General features: G+C 41.2%; 1 non-coding gene across 1 annotated transcript in view; it reads right to left on the bottom strand.

The window, feature by feature from the left end:
• 1700024B05Rik overlaps positions 1 to 25,180 on the bottom strand; it is a 59,838-nt gene that overhangs the window by 1,117 nt on the left and 33,541 nt on the right. Inside the window, exons 2-4 of the transcript XR_874537.2 lie at positions 6,372 to 6,534; positions 5,285 to 5,416; positions 4,423 to 4,603 (exon numbers count right to left, since the gene is read on the bottom strand). This is a non-coding gene — a transcript (RIKEN cDNA 1700024B05 gene). The remainder of the gene's footprint in view (positions 1 to 4,422; positions 4,604 to 5,284; positions 5,417 to 6,371; positions 6,535 to 25,180) is intronic.

The following is a 25,180-nucleotide window of genomic DNA, read 5'->3' as shown; positions in this document are numbered from 1 at the left end:
GCCTAGAATTGAAGTGAAGGCTATGATTATTTCTTTAGTGCATGAACCTGACAGGGTTCCACTCTTCAACCCCTATATCTTGAAATAACCAGAGAAAACATATCACATGAAATCCACAGGCACTGCATGGGTCTTAAAATCAGAAAGAATGTGCTAACTGAAAATACCCCCGGGATGGAGAGATGGCTAAGTGGGTAAGAGCACTGACTGTGCTCCCAGAGGTCCTGAGTTCAAATCCCAGCAACCACATGGTGGCTCATAACCATCTGTAATGGGATCAGATGCCCTCTTCTGGGGTGTCTGAAGACCACTACAGTGTACTCATATAAATAAAATAAATAAATCTTAAAAAAAAGAAAATATCCCCAAGGCTAGGAACTGAATTTTTTTTTCTGTTTTTTATTAGGTATTTAGCTCATTTACATTTCCATTGCTATACCAAAAGTCCCCCATACCCACCCACCGCCACTCCCCAACCAACCCACTCCCCCTTTTTGGCCCTGGCGTTCCCCTGTACTGGGGCATATAAAGTTTGCGTGTCCAATGGGCCTCTCTTTCCAGTGATGGCCGACTAGGCCATCTTTTGATACATATGCAGCTAGAGTCAAGAGCTCCGGGGTACTGGTTAGTTCATAATATTGTTCCACCTATAGGGTTGCACATCCCTTTAGCTCCTTGGGTACTTTCTCTAGCTCCTCCATTGGGAGCCCTGTGATCCATCCAATAGCTGACTGTGAGCATCCACTTCTGTGTTTGCTAGGCCCCGGCATAGTCTCACAAGAGACAGCTACATCTGGGTCCTTTCGATAAAATCTTGCTAGTGTATGCAATGGTGTCAGCGTTTGGATGCTGATTATGGGGTGGATCCCTGGATATGGCAGTCTCTACATGGTCCATAGGAACTGAATTTTAAAAGCAATGGTCATGAAGGAAAATAACAACACACCTGTAAATCTAAGACTGTTGTATAGCACTCTGTCAATTATGCAAATTACTTGTGTTCACACAACACAAGCACAGTATACCTCAGTAACATGTTTAGTTTAGTATCCTAGTTAATGCTATTATAAAAATCTCCCAGGATATTTTGGAGTCATAAAAAACAAATCTTGAATGTGATAGGTACGTAATGGGCTAAGCATATACACAGCTCAGTCAGTGATAAACTTTCCTCTCATAAACCAGACTCAGAATCAGGGTTCTTGGCATATTATCCAATCCATCTTAGCAAGTTCCAAAAGCTGTGTAGAGGAGGTTTCTTTGCCAGCAAAGGATCACATGTTGGTGGTGGACTAGCCTCACCTTCACCATTTCAGTTTTGTCCCAAAGTAAACAGTTCCTTCCATTAGAGGTTCCCTTTGCCATTGCCTGACTCACTTGATGTCCAAAGGTATGATCCCAGAAAAATAAGAAGTCACTATAAATAGGATCCAATGGAACAATTTTCTCCCAATAATATGTCTGTGTCAGGAATATTTTGAGTAAGATGAGGCTAACTAGTTGAAGGTCAAATACTTGCATGGACTATCTAACACTGAGCAATATTTCATGAAAGGGCTGCATCACATAGTACATTTTCACTCTTTAGCTGATGGACATCAGGATATCATCTTCTTCTGGACTACTCTGAGGACCACTACAGCCCTCATGTGCCCTAGAAACTCTCTGGATATCTACTCATTGTTCTGGAATCTCTGGGTCAAAGGGGACTTCTTTTCTACTTTCTGAACCTTGCTTCTCAAACACCTACCTGATTTTATACTACCAGACCTGTCTGAGGGTCCTCATTTCTCCCAACCCCCATTTAGGCTGATTTTAATTCTGAGAAAATGATTTTGAATAACAGCAATTGCAGAATTCTACACAGATAACATAGTGTGAGTTCTTTAGGTTATCATGACCCTCAAGGGGCTCCTGAAACAGCCCTCCTTTGCACCACAGCTACGGAAATTCTGCTGGATGCAGGTACAGCTACATGCAACTCAATCTCTCAATAATTAGAATCTAAGACAAACTATAAGGCAAAGTTTTCCTGAGTAGAGGTAGGTGGAAAAGCAATGGTAGCAGGCAATGAGGAAAAGAATCTGGGATGCTGAGAAGACACAGTAAGCCACCTGACATTCCAGAGGGCCTTCATAAGTCTTCCAGAAGAGAAAAGGGACATAACACATGGATTTTATACACCAACCTCCTCCTCAACATTATGTACCATATTCCATTGATTTTCTCCAAAGGATTTCAATGAGAATCAGTAGTATTGCCCCTAGTCAGTTGAAAGTCTGACTTTATATGAGTTTTCCATCCTTTTTTTCCCCCCTTGGGAGCTAGGTAGAGTTGCATACTAATTGTTCTGCTGTACTTGATTTTTCATGGGTGCAATCTGAAATCTCAGGGGCTTTACTCATCATGCTTGGCCTCTAGAGACAGACATGGTTGCATGTCTACACAAATACGCACACAAACATATATACATACACAAACATTGTATATTCAAGCATCCATACCATAAACACTTGCAAAGGCATTTTGCATTACACAAGCACACAATTTAGAATAAACACACTGATTCACAGCTGGTACACACACACACACACACACACACGCACACGCACACACACACACACACACACACAGATACAACAACACACACACCACATACCACACAAAGACTGACACAAAAACACATACATCAATGAAATTCTTGCTCTTATCTAGCATATTTACTGTTGCATGAGCATGTAGTGGAACCTATGATGTGTACAAGGCTCTTAGACTCAAGGCAGCTTTGTAGCCCTGACCTGTACTTATCTCCTCTTCAGGAACTTTTTCTATGCAAATACTTGCTGGTCCTATAAGGACATTACAAGCTCTACACAGATATCCTTGACAACACAGCACTAAATTGCCAAGAAAGAGATTTCTACCTATAGTCTCCAGTAAGCCACGTTTTGACTTAGCACGGTCCCCTCACTAAACCTACACTGAGCCCTTTTTAGCATCAGAGAAAGACTGTGACTTTTGATCATTACTCAGGAACTGTTCAACACATTACTTATTATGTGATATTAAATCATCCTCAATATCAGTCAGGGAAAATCTAGATAAATGACCTGCTGTGACATTTCTGAAATGCAGCACTCTGCACAACTCTGATTGAGAATCTATCCAGACACAAAGCCATGCCCAAAATATATTTAGCAAAACAATGTCATCATAGTGATGTAGTGTAGGCTTCTAAGTATGCCCATGGTTAAGCCAAAAAGACAAGCCAGAATCTCCCAGGCAATAACTCTAAGCAGGTAAAATTAAGAAATCTAAAACTTATTTTTTAAAATAGTAGTATTGTTTAATGATTTGTTGATATAAATAAGAGACAGATCTCCACTTGATAGTGGACAGGAGATGAAAAGTCTACTGGACATCGAACAACAGGAAGTATCAGGTTTATTGAGAGACCTAGGCTCAAAGAACTAAGTTAGAGAATGACTACACAAAATCAGGTGTCATTAACTGGCCTTACAAAATACCCACAAAGGTACAGATTGGCATAAGCATCCATAAACACACATACACAAACACTCACACACGCAAAATCATAAGGGAGCAAAAAACAATGAAGAATCTGTCATGCTAGAAGACCAAATAATTTAGAATATGCAGAGCAGATGTTTCAACTGAGAAATTCAACTCTAGTATTCTTACTAGAGAAATAGAAACCTCTAGAGAACATTCTTCTTGGTCAGAATGAGTGGTAGATATGGAGAAATTTTTTCATGAAGCCTCAAAACTCTCACACCAAACCTGAGATTGTGAGAAGCCTTTCCTACATCCCTGCTCATTCAGCCAGCTCCAGACCACAAGGCCCAGGAACTCCAACTCCAACAGCACTCAAAGAAATTAGGATTGGCAAGCTGCTAGTCAGTCAGTGTGAATCAAAATCTACAGGGGAAACGGTGGGGGTGAGGGACAAAAACTTCCAAAAGGCAACAATGAAATTCACTTATTTGTCAATTCCACTAAGCTATCATCCCTGCAAATTACTTCCTACCTGGAATCTCACATGACCTCCATAAAGCAAATGGGCTACAAGCCTTTACATCTTCCTTCAAAGCTCTCTACTATTCTAAGAAAGGCTCCAGCCCAGCACTGTTCAAACTTAATAGCATGTAGAGTTGTGATGTGTAATCAACTAATCTCCCCTAGTGAACTGCAGATTATAGCAGGGCAGAAAAATTTGTTTGCTAAACATGCAGTTTCTTGAAAAAGGCTACCTCCACAGAAAGCCTTGTAGATGATCACCTAAATAAACACTTGGAGGAGACAGAGGTGAGTGCCTGGATAAGTTGGTGGACTGTTACAATGGATTGTCTATATGTATGGTTAGCCATGAGGGCAATGTGCCTCTGATACACATCATCCTACCTGCTGCTGCTTTGCACTTGGGATGTATGTTCTTGCTGGTCTCATCACAGAACTCTTTTCTTCACCAAAGGATGCCTCCTGGTCAGCCTGCTCTACCAGCAGCTTTCTGTTCTCATTCAGCAACATCCTTACTTTTTCCTTCAATTGATTGCATTCTTTCAGGAGGTGGGTGTGCCTGATGCTGAACCACAAACAAATAAAACATAAATGTTGATTCCCACCTATCTTCGATTTGCCTGCCACTCTTCCAAATATTATGATCCCTGCAAGGGCTCTGATCCCCAGACAGCCCAAGACTAGAGTCCACTGTATATCCATAAGTACCAAATAGAGGCAGGTCAAATCCAGAGACCAGCCACATGTAAGAAGACTCAAAATATTTCTGATAACCCTACACCAAGAGTGTTCCATATACATCACAGAAGAGGAAAACTTCCTCATGGTTGCTTATATGTGTGTAGTACCAGAAAACCATCAGTAGGGAGAGGGCAATGCCATCTTAGGGAGGAGAGAAGACCCAAAAGGTATAAACTCTTTCCATTTTTGTCATGGATCCCAGATCTTGTAATCTGCTGTCAGAACCCTAGAAGTTCAGGGTTGCTTGAGATCCCCAGCATGGTGGAAATGATTTCTATGCAGAAGATCCTGAATTTGGAAGAATAAAGACTGGAGGGTCTTGGACAATATTCACACTTAGGAAACCTGAGTCTAAGAGGTACAAATCCAAGACCCATGCCTCAAGGGAGGGCTCCTATTAAGAAACAGAGAGTATAGGACTAGAGCTCTCACTTTTGTACAAAGTCCTAGAAGGCCACAAGCATTCCCTGCCTAGTGCTGGGTCTCAGCTGTGTCTGGGACTCACCTGTAGGAATCATTATCTTCTATGAATTCCTTGTACTTGTCAATGGAATCACTTATTGACTGCTTCATTTTTTCCATATCCAACATTGTCTTCTCATGTTGTGATTTAATGATGGTGAATTCAGTGTTCATCCTGTGGTAGAGCATGGCTCAAAGAGCAAATATCCTCTGAACAAAGCAATCAAGTATCATGTGCAAAAAGGCTGTATCTGGAATTCCCAAGATAATTGTATGCCACATCCTTGCTCCTTCCAACTGGGTCCTTTTGGTACTGATTAAACTTATTATCTTGGGCAGAGGACAGAGAGCCAGGGGACAAAATGGAGATAGCTGACCCTCAAGAAATCTTAGGTGAGCCTGAAGGAATACACTAGTTATGTGAAATGTTTCTACTAGACTGTCCCACAGGCTTTGGTCCTTAGTTTTAAGGCTTTTTTTCCTCTCTTAATTTTAAGGCAGGAACAATCCTTTGTTCTTATTGCTACATGAATTCTCAGAGGGCATAACTAGTATATAACGGAAAAGGCTTTATAACACTTCCTACTCCAGGAGAATCCTATGTGACATCAAGGAAAACACAGGGAATAAAGAACCCTGATGATCAATTTGGGCCTCTAAGGGCTCAACACTATCATGCCCTACAAAGTGTCCATCACACAAATCCTCAGACCCCATCGAAGGACCCACAACCCCAGATCCTGAACAATACACACTCAACTAACTTCACACACAGAAAAAAATTAAAATGCCAAATAAATCCAGGTAGGTTCCATAGTCTCAGAGTACAATGAATAAAACAAGAGTAAAGCAGTAATGGCCTGCAGACATTGCATTCTTACACAGTAAGGCAGCTATTGTGACCAGGTCCTTCCAGCTGTTGACAGAACCAATCAGACTCCAAGCACCTCAAGGCCAAGTACAAAGGAGGATTACCATAGAACACACAGCACTTATCTCATCCAACAATTAAACAACTGTCAAGACTTCTTATAATGATTGTGAGAGATGACACACTCCATTCATGGGAGAAAATGTGGGTCAACAGAGAGGGCACAATACAGTCAACAGGATACAGGGCATAATTTTACCTGTAGTTCAAATCAGTATTCATGTCAATGTCCAAGATTCGAAAAAGTTCTTCCAGCTCAGCATTTATCTTCCTGATATAAAATTTCATATCGTCTAGTTTATTCATATTCTTCATATGATTAGTGATGTTGCAATTTTGGGATGATGTTCTCCCAGCAGACACTGAAGATAGATAAACACAAATGCATTTGCATAGTTGATAGCCCAGGGCAGGGGAGACCATTTTGAGTCCCAGAGAGAAGGTTGAGGAAGAGAAAAGCTAGAGACAGGATTAATCACTGAAAAAGCAGAAAGGCTATATTTGAGCTGATCTGCTAAGCTATATTCCTCTTCCCAACCACCACTGTTGGTCACAACTACCACCACACTCCTTATAGCATTTCCCCTTGCCCTGAAATCCAAAAGCTGCCTCAGACATAAAGGTTTGGGGAACATTTCCAGCTCATGTCATATGTTATGCCAAAAAAACCTGAAGTTCATAGTGCTTAGCAAAGGTCAACCTGGACTGTACAAATTACTGCATTGTAGACTCCTGGCCATCACTTCTCTAATATCTGTCTTCCTGAATTCCCAAGTGCAGGCATGAGGATGCTGGCGGTTGTACCATAATACTTTACTCATCAATACCTAATCATGTGTGTTCAAACTCAAAGTGTTTGAGACCTCAACACATGACCAGGTTAGAATCCTTCTCTGTTCTCTGCATCAGAGACTCATGTATCCTACAATAATCTAGAAGATGAAGACTTCAACTCCCTACCAATAAGGGACACATTGTTATTCTCATAGTGCCTTCTCAGGGCAGTCTTTGACACTAAATGAAATTAAATAGCTCCCAGAAAAATAGCTGCAGGCTTGTCAATTCCTGGCTCTGTCAAATGAATTATCAGAAATTCTAGACTCTTGGTCTGTCATTAAGAAAGTCCAAGGCGGCCACAGAGCCTCTGAGGCGGCGCCATTTCCGGCTCCAGACAACCGGCCACCTTCCTGGTGAGAGCACAGGGGTCCACACGGCCCGAGAGGCTTCTGCCTCACGTTCCGTGGGGGCCACCTTGGTTCCGGGACTCCCCAGCGGACGGTCTGTGGGTGAGAGTGTGGAACACAGAGGTCAGCACCTTCTGGAACGGGCGAGAGCCACAGAGTCTCTGAGGCGGCGCCATTTCCGGCTCCAGACAACTGGCCACCTTCCTGGTCAGAGCACAGGTGTCCGCACAGGCCGGGAGGCTTCTGCCTCACGTTCTGCAGGGGCCACCTTGATTCTGGGACTCCGCAGCGGGCAGTCTGCAGGCCAAAGCAACATAGCTTCTGGGAAAGATCCTGTTTTGGGCCTTCATCTTCGGCCAGGAGGAGGTCCAAACACCAGATAACTGTGCACCTCCCTGAAAGAGGAGAGCTTGCCTGCAGAGACTGCTCTGACCACTGAAACTCAGGGAAGAGAGCTAGTCTCCCTGGTCTGCTGATATAGTGTAACAAAATCACCAGAGGAACAATCAATCTCTAAACAGAGACAACTATAACAACTAACTCCAGAGATTACCAGATGGCGAAAGTTAAACGTAAGAATCTTACTAACCGAAACCAGGACTACTCACCATCATCAGAACCCAGCACTCCCACTTCGCCCAGTCCAGGGCACCCTAACACACCTGAAAAGCTAGACCTGGATTTAAAAGCATATCTCATGATGATGGTAGAGGACATCAAGAAGGACTTAAATAACTCACTTAAAGAAATACAGGAGAACACTGCTAAACAAGTAGAAGACATTAAAGAGGAAACACAAAAATCCCTTAAAGAATTACAGGAAAACATAACCAAACAGGTAGAAGACATTAAAGAGGAAACACAAAAATCCCTTAAAGAATTGCAGGAAAACACAACCAAACAAGTGATGGAATTGAATAAAACCATCTAAGACCTAAAAAGGGAAGTAGACACAATAAAGAAAACCCAAAGTGAGGCAACAGTGGAGATAGAAGCACTAGGAAAGAAATCTGGAACCATAGATGCGAGCATCAGCAACAAAATACAAGAAATGGAAGAGAGAATCTCAGGTGCAGAAGATTCCATAGAGAAAATCGGCACAACAATCAAAGAAAATGGAAAATGCAAAAAGACCCTAACTCAAAACATCCAGGAAATCCAGGACACAATGAGAAGACCAAACCTACGGATAATAGGAGTGGATGAGAATGAAGATTTTCAACTCAAAGGACCAGCAAACATCTTCAACAAGATTATTGAAGAAAACTTCCCAAATCTAAAGAAAGAGATACCCATGAACATACAAGAAGCCTACAGAACTCCAAATAGACTGGACCAGAAAAGAAATTCCTCCCGACACATAATAATCAGAACAACAAATGCACTAAATAAAGATAGAATACTAAAAGCAGTAAGGGAAAAAGGTCAAGTAACATATAAAGGCAAGCCTATCAGAATTACACCAGATTTTTCACCAGAGACTATGAAAGCCAGAAGAGCCTAGACAGATGTTATACAGACACTAAGAGAACACAAATTCCAGCCCAGGCTACTATACCCAGCCAAACTCTCAATCACCATAGATGGAGAAACCAAAGTATTCCACGACAAAACTAAATTCACCCATTATCTCTCCACTAATCCAGCCCTTCAAAGGATAATAACAGAAAAAAACCAATACAAGGAGGGGAACCATGCCCTAGAAAAAACAAGAAGATAATCCCTCAACAAAACTAAAAGAAGACAGCCACAAGAACAGAATGCCAACTTTAACAACAAAAACAACAGGCAGCAACAATTACTTCTCCTTAATATCTCTTAATATCAATGGTCTCAACTCCCCAATAAAAAGACATAGACTAACAGACTGGCTACACAAACAGGACCCAACATTCTGCTGCTTACAGGAAACCCATCTCAGGGAAAAAGACAGACACTACCTCAGAGTGAAAGGCTGGAAAACAATTTTCCAAGCAAATGGTCTGAAGAAACAAGCTGGAGTAGTCATTTTAATATCGGAAAAAATCAACTTCCAACCCAAAGTTATTAAAAAAGACAAGGAGGGACACTTCATACTCATCAAAGGTAAAATCCTCCAAGAGGAACTCTCAATTCTGAATATCTATGCTCCAAATGCAAGGGCAGCCACATTCATTAAAGACACTTTAGTAAAGCTCAAAGCACACGTTGCACCTCACACAATAATAGTGGGAGACTTCAACACACCACTTTCATCAATGGACAGATCGTGGAAACAGAAACTAAACAGGGACACAGTGAAACTAACAGAAGTTATGGAACAAATGGACTTAACAGATATCTACAGAACATTTTATCCTAAAACAAAAGGATATACCTTCTACTCAGCACCTCACGGGACCTTCTCCAAAATTGACCATATAATTGGTCACAAAACAGGCCTCAACAGATATAAAAATATTGAAATTTTCCCATATATCCTATCAGACCACCATGGCCTAAGACTGATCTTCAATAACAACATAAATAATGGAAAGCCAACATTCAATTGGAAACTGAACAACACTCTTCTCAATGATACCTTGGTCAAGGAAGGAATAAAGAAAGAAATTAAAGACTTTTTAGAGTTTAATGAAAATGAAGCCACAACGTACCCAAACCTATCGGACACAATGAAAGCATTTCTAAGAGGGAAACTCATAGTTCTGAGTGCCTCCAAGAAGAAACGGGAGAGAGCACATACTAGCAGCTTGACAACACATCTAAAAGCTCTAGAAAAAAAGGAAGCAAATTCACCCAAGAGGAGTAGACGGCAGGAAATAATCAAACTCAGGGGTGAAATCAACCAAGTGGAAACAAGAAGAACTATTCAAAGAATTAACCAAACGAGGAGTTGGTTCTTTGAAAAAATCAACAAGATAGATAAACCCTTAGCTAGACTCACTAAAGGGCACAGGGACAAAATCCTAATTAACAAAATCAGAAATGAAAAGGGAGACATAACAACAGATCCTGAAGAAATCCAAAACACCATCAGATCCTTCTACAAAAGGCCATACTCAACAAAACTGGAAAACCTGGACGAAATGGACAAATTTCTGGACAGATACCAGGTACCAAAGTTGAATCAGGATCAAGTTGACCATCTAAACAGTCCCATATCACCTAAAGAAATAGAAGCAGTTATCAATAGTCTCCCAGCCAAAAAAAGCCCAGGACCAGACGGGTTTAGTGCAGAGTTCTATCAGACCTTCAAAGAAGATCTAATTCCAGTTCTGCACAAACTATTTCACAAAATAGAAGTAGAAGGTACTCTACCCAACTCATTTTATGAAGCCACTATTACTCTGATACCTAAACCACAGAAAGATCCAACAAAGATAGAGAACTTCAGACCAATTTCTCTTTATGAATATCGATGCAAAAATCCTCAATAAAATTCTCGCTAACCAAATCCAAGAACACATTAAAGCAATCATCCATCCTGACCAAGTAGGTTTTATTCCAGGGATGCAGGGATGGTTTAATATACGAAAATCCATCAATGTAATCCATTATATAAACAAACTCAAAGACAAAAACCACATGAGCATCTCGTTAGATGCAGAAAAAGCATTTGACAAGATCCAACACTCATTCATGATAAAAGTTTTGGAAAGATCAGGAATTCAAGGCCCATACCTAAACATGATAAAAGCAATCTACAGCAAACCAGTAGCCAACATCAAAGTAAATGGAGAGAAGCTGGAAGCAATCCCACTAAAATCAGGGACTAGACAAGGCTGCCCACTTTCTCCCTACCTTTTCAACATAGTTCTTGAAGTATTAGCCAGAGCAATTCGACAACAAAAGGAGATCGAGGGGATACAAATTGGAAAAGAGGAAGTCAAAATATCACTTTTTGCAGATGATATGATAGTATATATAAGTGACCCTAAAAATTCTACCAGAGAACTCCTAAACCTGATAAACAGCTTCGGTGATGTAGCTGGATATAAAATAAACTCAAACAAGTCAATGGCCTTTCTCTATACAAAGAATAAACAGGCTGAGAAAGAAATTAGGGAAACAACACCCTTCTCAATAGTCACAAATAATATAAAATATCTTGGCGTGACTCTAACTAAGGAAGTGAAAGATCTGTATGATAAAAACTTCAAATCTCTGAAGAAAGAAATTAAAGAAGATCTCAGAAGATGGAAAGATCTCCCATGCTCATGGATTGGCAGGATCAACATTGTAAAAATGGCTATCTTGCCAAAAGCAATCTACAGATTCAATGCAATCCCCATCAAAATTCCAACTCAATTCTTCAACGAATTGGAAGGAGCAATTTGCAAATTCATCTGGAATAACAAAAAACCTAGGATAGCAAAAAGTCTTCTCAAGGATAAAAGAACTTCTGGTGGAATCACCATGCCAGACCTAAAGCTTTACTACAGAGCAATTGTGATAAAAACTGCATGGTACTGGTATAGAGACAGACAAGTAGACCAATGGAATAGAATTGAAGACCCAGAAATGAACCCACACACCTATGGTCACTTGATCTTTGACAAGGGAGCTAAAACCATCCAGTGGAAGAAAGACAGCATTTTCAACAATTGGTGCTGGCACAACTGGCTGTTAATGTGTAGAAGAATGCGAATCGATCCATACTTATCACCTTGTACTAAGGTCAAATCTAAGTGGATCAAGGAACTTCACATAAAACCAGAGACACTGAAACTTATAGAGGAGAAAGTGGGGAAACGCCTTGAAGATATGGGCACAGGGGAAAAATTCCTGAACAGAACAGCAATGGCTTGTGCTGTAAGATCGAGAATTGACAAATGGGACCTAATGAAACTCCAAAGTTTCTGCAAGGCAAAAGACACCGTCAATAAGACAAAAAGACCACCAACAGATTGGGAAAGGATCTTTACCTATCCTAAATCAGATAGGGGACTAATATCCAACATATATAAAGAACTCAAGAAGGTGGACTTCAGAAAATCAAATAACCCCATTAAAAAATGGGGCTCAGAACTGAACAAAGAATTCTCACCTGAGGAACACCGAATGGCAGAGAAGCACCTGAAAAATGTTCAAAATCCTTAATCATCAGGGAAATGCAAATCAAAACAACCCTGAGATTCCACCTCACACCAGTCAGAATGGCTAAGATCAAAAATTCAGGTGACAGCAGATGCTGGCGTGGATGTGGAGAAAGAGGAACACTCCTCCATGATTGTTGGGATTGCAGGCTTGTACAACCACTCTGGAAATCAGTCTGGCGGTTCCTCAGAAAATTGGACATAGTACTACCGGAGGATCCAGCAATACCTCTCCTGGGCATATATCCAGAAGATGCCCCAACTGGTAAGAAGGACACATGCTCCACTATGTTAATAGCAACCTTATTTATAATAGCCAGAAGCTGGAAAGAACCCAGATGCCCCTCAACAGAGGAATGGATACAGAAAATATGGTACATCTACACAATGGAGTACTACTCAGCTATTAAAAAGAATGAATTTATGAAATTCCTAGCCAAATGGATGGACCTGGAGGGCATCATCCTGAGTGAGGTAACACATTCACAAAGGAACTCACACAATATGTACTCACTGATAAGAGGATATTAGCCCCAAACCTAGGATACCCAAGATATAAGATACAATTTGCTTAACACATGACTCAAGAAGAATGAAGACTGAAGTGAGGACACTATGACCCTCCTTAGAATTGGGAACAAATCTCCCATGGAAGGAGTTACAGAGACAAGGTTTGGAGCTGAGATGAAAGGATGGACCATGTAGAGACTGCCATATCCAGGGATCCACCCCATAATCAGCATCCAAACGCTGACACCATTGCATACACTAGCAAGATTTTATCGAAAGGACCCAGATGTAGCTGTCTCTTGTGAGACTATGCCAGGGCCTAGCAAACACAGAAGTGGATGCTCACAGTCAGCTAATGGATGGATCACAGGGCTCCCAATGGAGGAGCTAGAGAAAGTACCCAAGGAGCTAATGGGATCTGCAACCCTATAGGTGGAACAACATTATGAACTAACCAGTACCCCTGAGCTCTTGACTCTAGCTGCATATGTATCAAAAGATGGCCTAGTCGGCCATCACTGGAAAGAGAGGCCCATTGGACACGCAAACTTTATATGCCCCAGTACAGGGGAATGCCAGGGCCAAAAAGGGGGAGTGGGTGGTTAGGGGTGTGGGGGTGGTTGGGTATGGGGGACTTTTGGTATAGCATTGGAAATGTAAATGAGCTAAATACCTAATAAAAAATGGAAAAAAAAAGAAAAATAAAACAGAGCCTATTTATTCATCCCTGAAGAAAATGGACTCTCCTCTCCTCAGCAGCAGTCAGTAACCAATAGCACCTCACTTAAGAATAGGACTTCATGAGTCCCTCCCTCATTAATGCCTGTGTTACTTGGAAAAAATCTTTTGTAGGTCTTATGCATACAGTTACAGTTACGGTGCTTTCATGTGTACAGCATCCCTGTCATAGCCAGGAAAATTGTTTTATTATTACCTACCCACTATGTGTAGCTCTTACAATATTTTCTTCTTTTTCTTCTGATGTGTTCCCTAGGCCTGGGATTTATGGTTGATGCATAGCCGTGTCATGGAGCTCTGAGCAGTCAACTGTCTCTTATTCCATTTACAATTACAAACTGGTGCTATGGGTCTCTAATAATCATTGTCTACTGTAAAGGGAATTTTCTCTGATGATGTGAAAGGTGTACTCTTCTTTATATCTAAAGGTAAAACTAAGAGACAGTTTTATGCCATTTCCATATAGCAGGATAATGCTAGTAAGAACTCCTTTAGGTCCTGTGCTCGGAGCATTCATGGGCATTTGGTTCAATCAATAGTGCCAGTCATGAGTCTTGTCAGACTTTATATCCAGTGAGAAAGTGGTTGGTTGTGCTCACACCATCATACCACTGTTTCCACTGGGAGCATGTCTTGCCAGGCTGACAATCATTGTATATCTCAGGGTTCAGAGTTGGGTAAGAATGTTGATTATTTTCTCCCATGTTAGCATGTAAGCCATATTCTAATAACAGGAATACTAACAGGAAGGGATTACAGATTAGCAGGAAATTGATTTCTCCATGTCCTAAGACACAAGCATACAATGTCTTGAGTGAAAGGAATTTACCATTAAGTTTTATGTGGTAACCAGCTCCAGAGCAATAAACCATTCTGGTGGTATGTAAAAATATGTATGAATATATAAATATTGACTCAAAAGAAGGATAACATATGCCTAGCACTGCACTTTTTAGTAGACTGTATTGTGTGGCATAGAAACTGTACTCTGTTATAGAGCAACAACATTGAAGTACACACACACAGACACATACACACACACATAGACACACACACATGTGTGTGTATATGTATATATATATATATAATTTTAAATATTATGTATACATTATATTATAAATATATTTAATTATATAATTTATATATATAAAATATATGTTTAATACATGTAAATACACATAAATATGTTACCATTTACATACACCTGAGTGTGAAATCCATCTACATTTACTATAGTATGGTTCTATTTTGAATTAGAGGTACAGAATATAATCTGAGGGTTCACAGACTTCTTGGTTAGGTAAGACTGTTGATCACTTTTTCACAGCAGATTTCATACTACGTAGTCTGCAGGGTTTTGATATTTCACTAACATGAATATTATTTAAAAAAAGAAAGGTAAGTAAAAGATACCAGACTCGAAAGATTACATAGAGCATGACATTCAGTAGGGCATGTACAGAGTTATGTTAAAATATTTATGTAAAAAACCCTCTCCAATCTCTGGCACAATTAGATATGATGCACTAATCAGTGTAGTATGAGAACTCCCAGATCTCAGCTACTTCAGGTTTCTCTAGAAAACGCCTCAAAATAGATGCCTTATTTTCATCTCTCCAATTCTATGTAATTACCCCTTCATCTGATTTTCCTTTTCCATATTTAAAAAGCTAACACACTATTATATCTCACTGATATATGCTTAGAGTATAATAGGAATTCCCTTATAGCTATTGGTCATTGCTAATATGTATTAGTGTTGTTAAATTTTTTCTGTAGAATAAGATTCAGGACATGAACCAAATCCTTGCTCCAGTTGTTGTTTTCCTGCAATAACAAGCTGGGCTGCAATTCTCACGTAAAATCTTCCAGAACACCTGGCCAACATAACCATACTTTGGTCATTAGTGGTGACATTTTCCATTCTGTCCAGGTCAGTCGTCACAGCATAGAAACTGGCTGGACGTGTATTAACCTCTTCTGGATAGTTTCAGTACTGCAAGGGGATCTATCACACTTTATCTAGATGTGTTGAGTATTGTCTAGTGTCTTATTCTGGAGTCTGGGTATTTCATGTGGATTTGCATGGGGATCCAAAGGATCTCTTCTGGATACATTTGTCATTGGAAGGTGATTGATAGACATCTTTTAATATTCTGAGTACCAAAAGGCAATCTATCCCACACTCTGGAAAAGGCACTTTGACTTTAGGTAAATTTGGGTGAGGTACTGAGCAGGAAGGTAAGAGCTGACCTGTGTGACATCAGAAGTCCCTTCCCTAGATGTTGTGTTGTATCCTGGAGAGCCCTGGCATTTTCTGTGATGTTACTAATGTGTGGTGACTCCAACTGCTATTGGAGCATCATTAACTACCTTTATGGTTCACCCTTAGACATGTTGACAAAACTGAGCAGGCCTCTTGGAGGAGAGAACAATGAACATACAGAGACCAGAAAGAGGCAGCCACAAGATGGCCATTGGTCTTAGTGTTAAAGAGCAAGAATTAATGGCCCAGGGGAAGTCACTGTGAATCCTGGGCATGAAAGAGGGAGCTTCCTACAGAAGGTGGGCTTGAGCTTGGACTTCCAGTAATGGGAATCAGGAGCTTGGAGCTTCTGGGAAGCAGTTTGTTTGACAGAGAGCAGGAAATATCAATGCTGCAGCTGCTCTGCAAGAGTTCCTTAATTTCATTCTGACTGTCAGGAGAGGGCATCAGGATGCAGCCTCCTCCTCCTTGCTGCTAGGGCTACAACACCAGCTGACTTTGATCTTAAGATGCTCTCTGGATGTCTTTGGTACTGGATGGCAATCTGTCTTATCCCATCTTCTGGATACTTTGGGTACTGAGGATCTAGCACCCTCTTCTGGATATATTTGATATTACATGGAGGACTTTCATCCTTTTCTGCCTGCTTTGAGTATAGGAAATAAATCTAACCCATTCTTCCAGTCACTGAAGCTACTCCATGACACAGGCCTCAAGGATCATGTGAATTCAGGCTATGTCCTGGACTACCCTCATGCAGTGGCTGCCACATTCTGCCTCCTATATACTGAGACCTTCTGGTGCTTATTAAACTCAGTATCCTGATGCCAGGACAACACAGGTTGGGGTTCCTTAGTAACTGATCAAGGGCTTCAAGACCTCCCTCATGGGCCTGGAAGGAAAGACTACCCTTCTAAAAAGTTCCCAGGAAGTCTGTGCCACAAGTCCTGGCCCACGTCAACCCTGTTACCACTTTTTTTTTTTTTAAAAACTATATCTTCAGAACACAGATTCTCAGTTGTAGGTTCTTATTGCTACACAGCTACCCAGAGCAAAATAATCAGTATTTGCTGGGAGGAGACTCAATATCAGTATGGCTATATATAATCCTCGCGGGATTTCAATGTGCCACCAAGGTGAACATATAGACAAAGAGCAGTGCTGACTAAGGTGGAGTTCCCTGTGCATGGAGACAGCATCACCTTGCAACAGGCCCCACTGTAGACTCCAGATTCCAAGGATGCATAGACCCATGGGGGACACAAGCACAGACACACACACACACACACACACAGACACACTCACACACACACACACACACACACACACACACACACACACACACACACAATTGGTCCTCTATGAGGAGTCTATGTCTGTAAGCTTTTGCTACACTGCATCCTTGGTGTATTCCTTTAAGTTCCATGGAAGTTTGATAGCAAAAATCAAGGAAAGGATATAAACCTGGACACATACCAAGTTCTCAGACATTCACTGCTTTTGTCTTGGACACAGGCAATCACAGCTTGGTGGTGCTAAGCACCAGGGAATCCAGGAACTCCATCAGACACTAGCTGACATTACACTCCAAGCACAGCATGGCTGGCTAACTTAAGCCATACAGAGCCAGCAGGACTGCAGTATGTGCTGAGGTATATGACTAGCCACAGTGGTTGGGAGCAATATCCTATCTTTAGAACAGCTGCCCCGATTTTAGGCCAAGAAGTGGGAGGGAGTGGGTAGGGGAGCAGAGCGGGGGGAAGGTATAGGGAACTTTAGGGATAGCATTTTAAATGTAAATGAAGAAAATATCTAAAAAAAAAAAATTAAAAAACAGAAGAGGAAACTTCTCAAAGAATAGCTGAAAAGCTCTTCCAGATACTGGACCAACAGTTTTTCTAATCGCTTTGAATTGTGTCAAACCATAGCAAGGAATTCATAGACAAAACTTGTCAATAAACAGTGAATGATTTATGGATAAATGGGAAACTTCATGGTGCAGGCAGACTTAAGAGTTCTGGTCTCATGAAGTAAAGAAGATTTCTTAAATGGAAACACTACAAAACTCTCAGTAGAGTTCAGGAAAAGGTGGATGGGCCTCATTCTTACTTTGGACCTATTGTACCCAAATACAGGGAGGGATTCATCCCTATACTATTTGATTGGAATGCCTGCTGCATTGCTTTTCAGGCTCAGAGATAATTAGCCTCCCAAACTATAACTATTACTTTTTCATTACCCATGTTCTACAGTTCTCCCTAAAGGCTATTCATCTGACTACCTGAGAGACAGAGTGGGCGTCTGACTACCCCACCATCCCCCCAGACACTTTGGAGCCTTGTCATAGTGATATTGCATCGCTCAAGATGGTAGACAAAGACAACACAATCAATTTGGAAAGGCTTTACATGATTTTTCCACAATTTTACTGGTGAGTTTAAGTATCATTTTAGCATGCACTCAGCACACCCAGGTCAATAAGGCAAAAGGAATAGATGTCAATGCCAAACAGATCCCCTACTGAAATGGTGGATCCATTAAAATTGAGGTTTCACTGGGCCAGAGGCATTTCCATCCCCTATCAATCGCCTATCCATTATATTGAGTCTTAAGCATCTTATGAATACAGGATCATTATCCAATCCTGAACAGTCTCAGGCCTGGAACTGAGGACACAAAAAAGTAGAAACTGGAGAAGGGATAGGTAATGGGACTATGGAGCAGCAATTCAATATCCCTGTAGGCTTTTGTTCACAGATGCCTATTTTGTGTGGTTGTTTTGGAGACAGGAAGAATGTGGGATTTTAGCTTTTGAAGAATGGATGTAAAATTTACAAGTTGATGCTCTCCCTGTATCTGCCTTGCTCTATTGCCAAGTACAAGGGAGTTTTCTTTGCAAAGAAATGGGGTTGTAAAACAGAGATTTAATGAAAACACATGGCTCAATATAGTGAAACAATGTGTGCTTCCAAGGTATGTGCTCACTAAAAAATATAATCCAATTTGCATAAAAATAAAGGTGCAGGAGAATGTTTTTGGCCTCTGGGAAACAGGGCCTCTTGGGGAATAGGATTGTCTGTTACATGAATACACCCCAGAACTAGATTTATATTGAAGAAGAATCTCCCTCATCCAACGATGCTAGAGCTTTAGATCCTATCAAAGATGAGCCAACCATACCATGGCTCTAACAAAATCTCCCCATTCAAATCATTTGACTTGTAGTGAAGCAGAGAGAAATGTCTGGTTTTGGAAGGAAAAGTTGCCAAGAATTAACCCCTGGGTCAAAAGAGAGACTCCAGGAAAGGGCACTTCAAAAACTGGTCAAGATGGGGCAAGCTGGCAAGCAGGTAAGCCATGGATATTCCCAGTGACATCATCAATAGTCATTTCCCTTGACAATCTCTTGTATCCAGGAGAACCTTAGAATGTTCAGTGATGTCACCAGTGTTGTGGTAACAAGAGTTGCCTGTGAGGGATTCCATCAGATCCTAATGGGTTCCCAAGCAGGTATGTTGTCCATGCTCCTCAGGGTATTTTGGAGGGAGAATATAATACAAACAGAGACCAGATCAAGGCAGAAGGACACTGTCCCTATATCATGTTGGGAGTGGGCAAGAAAGAACTAGTCATGGAGAAGGCACAGTGAGACCTGGGCAAGGTTGGGGAGCTACCTGGGGGATGTGGGCTTGAGCTGGTCCTTGCAGGAATATGGCCTTTGATCTGGATCCTTCAGATTCCTCAATGGTTAAACCAGAGTCAGGAATATCTGATGATTAGTTTTACAGACAGTGTGGAATTGACAAGCCTGCAGTTGATTTGCTGAGAGATCTTTATTTTCCTGGGAATGGCAAATTATTCAAGAAACAGCTCTGTGAGAATAACAAAGTGTTGCTCTCAGGAAAGTGTGTTGAAGCACTTCAACCTAATATAGTTTCCTCTAGGTTACATAAGGATGGGGTGCCAAGAACAGAGAGGTATATTCCCCTGCTCATGTATCAAGGTTTCAGAAATTTTGGTATTGAACACATATGATGTGGACTGATTCACAGTCTGTGGTCAGTGTAGTAGTGTATGACCTCTCATCACACACTATAAGAAGTCTAGAATGGTGTTGGCTCATGGGATGTTAGGGGCTGGTGTTTATGGTCAGTTTGTTTTGTGCTACGAGGGATGGAATAAGTTGTAAGATATGAACTGAAAATGCCCTCCAATTCTTTCTGGAGCAGTTTATTATGCATTTCAGTCCTTGGAGAATGCAATAGGTTGTCAGGCATATGTTTAGTGATGGTGGATGGGAACAGGGACCTAGCTGAGGAGACCAGCTTGAAGATAGCTTTCCTGCTCTTTCAGGGATTCACAGTGTCTCTAGATTTCCTTCTTCCTCATGCTTCTGTGTGTGACAATGCATGGTTTCTGCTTTCCCTGCTTTATTTTCTCTACAAGTTTAAGTGTTTATCTACCTACAGGGTCATTTAGGAAGGCATCACCCCAAACTCCCAACATCGATGAGAACGAGAAAAGAATCAAGAGGTTGGAGAAGCTCAAAAGAGATCTCCAGAACATTAAAAATGAGAGAGACATTCTCCAGGGAATCCTGGCCAAGTACAAGGATTTGAATGACAGGTAGTCATTGTGCCTACTTCTTTACTGACTATCGTGGGCCCTTCCTGTTAAGCCCTGATTCCCTCATACAACAAGACGCTACAACTCCAGGCTGTCCACATATCCAAACTCTTCTGCCTGATTGGAGTTTCAACAGAGAACTTGAAGTTCAGATAGGAGTGAGATGGGGGTCACAGGAATTTTGATGCCTCCAAAAGTAAATCAGAGCCTTTAGCATGAATCACAGTGTGGGGATGAAGGTAGTAATATGTGAGCTCTCATCCTGTCTTTAAAGAAGCTTACACAGGTGGGGGAGTTGCTAGGTATTGTGTGTTTATGGCCTATCCTTTTAAAATTGATCTGGAGGTAATTTGGGTGCAATTGACCCTGTCAACAGCTGGAGTTGCCTGGTCCCACATATTACCTCTCAGTATGACTGGATTGGCTCCAGTTAATCACTACTTTTCTCAAATTTTATTCATTATACTCTCAGATAATGCCACATCATTATATTTATTTGGCATTCTGATTGAGTGTAAGTGTGTGTATATGTGTGTGTGTGTGTGTGTGTGTGTGTGTGTTTGCTTATCATCTGAAGAATCTATGTAATGTGACAGGTCATTATGTTTTGCCTGACACAGTTTCTAGGAAATAACAGTGAGGAAGCAAGGAAGGATCATTTTGAGCAGCACAGGACTTGACTTCTGTGCTTACATTCGAATCTCCTGGTAAATGTTATGAAGGCTTTTCCCTGTAGATATGATTATGTCCTTTGGAAATTTTTGTAAAAATAGAACCAAGGATTGGCAAATCCTTGTCTAAAAACAGGAGGGGAGTCATATAGATTTAACGTGGTCCCAAGCCTGTTACCCAGGTTCCAGGAAAGTTCTTTGAGAGCTAATCTATTATTTCAAGCCCCTTCAGTGAACTGAAGCAGGTGAGCTTCCTGCCATTACGTCTCTGTCTCTACTGGCCCCAGGCCAAGGGTAATAAATTTAATAAGCACAAAGTGGAACCAGTAATAAGGAGCTAGGTCGTGGCATACATTGGTTGGGGGAGTGCATGATTCAGCTTGAATTGAAATGATCCTTGTGTCCTTAGTTCACGGGATTATTTATTCCTTGGGCCATGTCCTCCCACAGGATCAACTTTGAGACATTCATGCTTGAGATGCAACATAACCAGATGATGACTGACCTGAAGAGAATGTCCCAGGACATCAGTGAGGCCTTGTCCAAGTGCCAGCATTTGACTAAAGAAAATCAATTATACTGGTGAGTATCTAACATGGTCATGACTCAAGAACTAGACAGAGGATATGTCTGCCCATCCATGTCTTTGAACCAAAGTGAGGGCTCAGGTTCTATATTGTTTTCTCTAACAGGAAGCCTACCTCCTTTCAAGCAAGACTCTAAGATTTTAACATCTTGTACTCATTTTGGGAAAGTTTGTAGAGTCTGTGAGCCACTCAAGTCATTATCCTTTACAACTAAGTATCCTTGAGATAGAAAAGGTTTACACCATGATGGAAATATTAATCAATCTTCAGCCTCTTGGGCTCTGAAATTAGATTCATAGATGAGGTTTCCATGAGGAACATAGAAAGACTGTGTGCTGCTTGGATCTCTTCTCTCCTAGAGAAGTTTTGCCGTATACCTACAGGTGGTTTTTTAATACTGTAGACATATAAGCACACATGGACCCCATGTTCTCTTTTGAGAGATACATGAGTCCCTGTTGGTGTCAGTGGTTTCAGAAGTACCTTGGGTTTTCTGGAAAGTGGCTGTCCTCTGGATTTGACCTCCCTCTATGTGATGCTCCATGGCCAATCTGGATACTTATCTGGGGCTGTCTGGGGATCAAGGCCCATGATGGGTGGGAGTGGGAGGAAGATGGATGCTGCCTGGAGTCACCATATTTTGTTTGTGGCTCAGCTGCAGGAACTGCCACCTCCTGATTGAATCTAACCTCATCCAGCACAAAGTCAGGATGTTGTGGAAGGAGAACAGACAGCTGCTAAGGAAGCAGATTGCATTGGAAGAATGCAACATAAAAACAAAAATACTATGTAAAGAAGGCAGCCAGAAGATCAAAGACGAATATAGCAGGCAAGCAACAGGTAGGCTGAATGAAGCATCAGGGGCAGGCTGCCCTAATGTCTAAGCATAAACACAGTCAAGCCTATATAACATCCTGAAACTTATGCAGGCTCTCTTCTATGTCCCATCCCGTTGTACAATTCTGTGATCATTACCAAGACTTTCTCTGGAGTTGACATTTTTTCAAGAAATTTAATTACTGCCATGCCCTCTCCTCCTCCTCCTCCTCCTCCTTTTCCTCCTCCTCCTCCTCCTCCTTTTCCTCCTCCTCCTCCTTTCCCTCCTCCTCCTCCTCCTTTCCCTCCTTCTCCTCCTCTTCCTCTTCCTTTTCCTCCTACTTCTCCTCTTCCACCTCCTCCTTTTACTCCTCCTCCTCCTCCTTTTCCTCCTCCTCCTCCTCCTTTCCCTCCTCCTCCTCCTCCTTTCCCTCCTCCCAGTTGGACACCTCTAGTTGGCCACTATAAGGCAGAGGAGATCCTGGACCCCTTATAGCATCTCGTTCTTGCTCTATGGTATGGAGAGTGCCTCAGGATGCCACTTCCTGAATTATCTAGGAACCAGGTCCTCTGTTCTGATTTATGGCAACTCACTCAGAGGGGCTTGTGTCCACTCCCCTCCTAGGACAGTAGGGCAGCCTCCAATTTTAATGTTTTATAATTAAAGTCTTTAGTAAAAAAGAGTAAGTTCCACAATATACATATTTTAAAAATAAAAATAAGACTCCTTTTACTCTCTTGCACTAAATTAACCACCTAGAAATTCAAGGTATGTCTGATTGGCTTCACCAAGAGGATTTATAGAATCCTACTCTGCATCCCTCTCTTGATGTAGCTTTCCTTAGTATATCATGGCCCTGGCTTTGCTTCAGTACAGATTCCCCCTCAGAGTTTTTCAGAGTGCTGCATTTCAGAACAATCATTGCATATCAATTCACTAGCCTCTTTTGGACTGACATTGGAGATGATTTTTATGTCACATGAACTGCAACATGTTGAAATGTTCCTGTATAATAACCGTTGTTAACTGTTTTTATTGCTGCTACCAGGGTCTTCTGAGACATAGCCAAGGTAGGTTTAGGGAGCAGAATATATTTCAAATTTGAGCTGGCTGGAAGATGTTCTTTGAACCCTATTTCTTAGGACCTTGAATCTTGTGTGCCAGCTTGTCTGTGCAGAGCTTATACCATACTTGTAGAATCAGCAAGTACTTGCATGGAAAATGTTCCTGACAAGGAAATCAGTACAGGCCAGGGCAGCAGAAACTGGGTTAGTCTAAGAGACTTGTACACATCTTAGGTCACATTAATTCCTGAAGTGACAGTAAACGTTCTGAAACATAGCAGTATTTTCATAGAGGAGTTTGTGTTTCTATGTGTGTGTGTGTGTGTGTGTATGTACTTTTGTGTGTGTGTGTGTGTCCTTTTGTCCAATGGTGTTTAGCATGTGTGTTTTGTATTTCAGTAATGGTAGGTTCTTGTTGTAGTTGCTTCATTATACAAGTGTGTACTCATGTACCCTTTTTGTATGTGTGTGTGCATGTGTCTTTGAAGGGATGCAATTGTGTGTCTCTGTACATATATGTATGTAATGGTGTCTATAAATATTCATACATTTGCTTGGTCATTAAACATCTTAAATGGTAATAGAGGAAACCTTTAATGAGAATAGTACTCTGTCTGTTCATATTGCATTGGAAAAACCTCAAACATAGTAGCCCATCATCATGCCTATCCACCTAGGTCACTAGAACTAAAGATGACAAAAAATGGTGTAAAGTCTGATATTCCAAAATTTGTAGACTGAAAAATACTTATCTGTTTTGATTCTATTTGTAGGAAAACAAATAATTGTGGTACCTGGAAGTAAAGAGGAGGCTGCTATGTCAAATCCATGTGCCTGAGAATCAAAAACGCTGGCTAAGGCTTTGTGTTCCTTCTCTGCACTTGGTGAATAGTGATTGCCCACTGGAAGAGCAACAACAGGACCAAAAACAACAACTTAAATAATGGACTTTATGTGAATCTAAGGGGAATGTCTCTCTTAAAAAGAAAAAAAAATGTCTTCTTCTAATGGAACTGAATATGTTTGCTATGTATTAGTCAGTTTGTTTCACTAGCATTAGAAAGGTATGAGGAAGAATTTATTAACATCTCATCATCAATAAAAATTAAGGTTTTAAAATTATTATTAATGTTAAATAATTATTTATATCCAGATCTCAGCTTCACACTCCTCACTTCACAATCCCTCTTTCCAGTGGCTCCCTGCTATCCACCTGTCTTAGTCAGGGTTTTTATTCCTGCACAAACATCATGACCAAGAAGCAAGTTGGGGAGGAAAGGCTTTATTCGGCTTACACTTCCATACTGCTGTTCATCACCAAGGAAGTCAGGACTGGAACTCATGCAGGTCAGGAAGCAGGAGCTGATGCAGAGGCCATGGAGGGATGTTCTTTACTGGCTTGCGTCACCTGGCTTGCTCAGCCTGCTTTCTTATAGAACCAAGACTAGCAGCCCTGAGATGGTCCCACCC

This window comes from Mus musculus, chromosome 14 (assembly GCF_000001635.26).
Source record: "Mus musculus strain C57BL/6J chromosome 14, GRCm38.p6 C57BL/6J".
Taxonomy (NCBI): Eukaryota; Metazoa; Chordata; class Mammalia; order Rodentia; family Muridae; genus Mus; species Mus musculus.
Note: the sequence above shows the minus strand (reverse complement) of the source record. Positions and strands in the feature narration are given on the sequence as shown.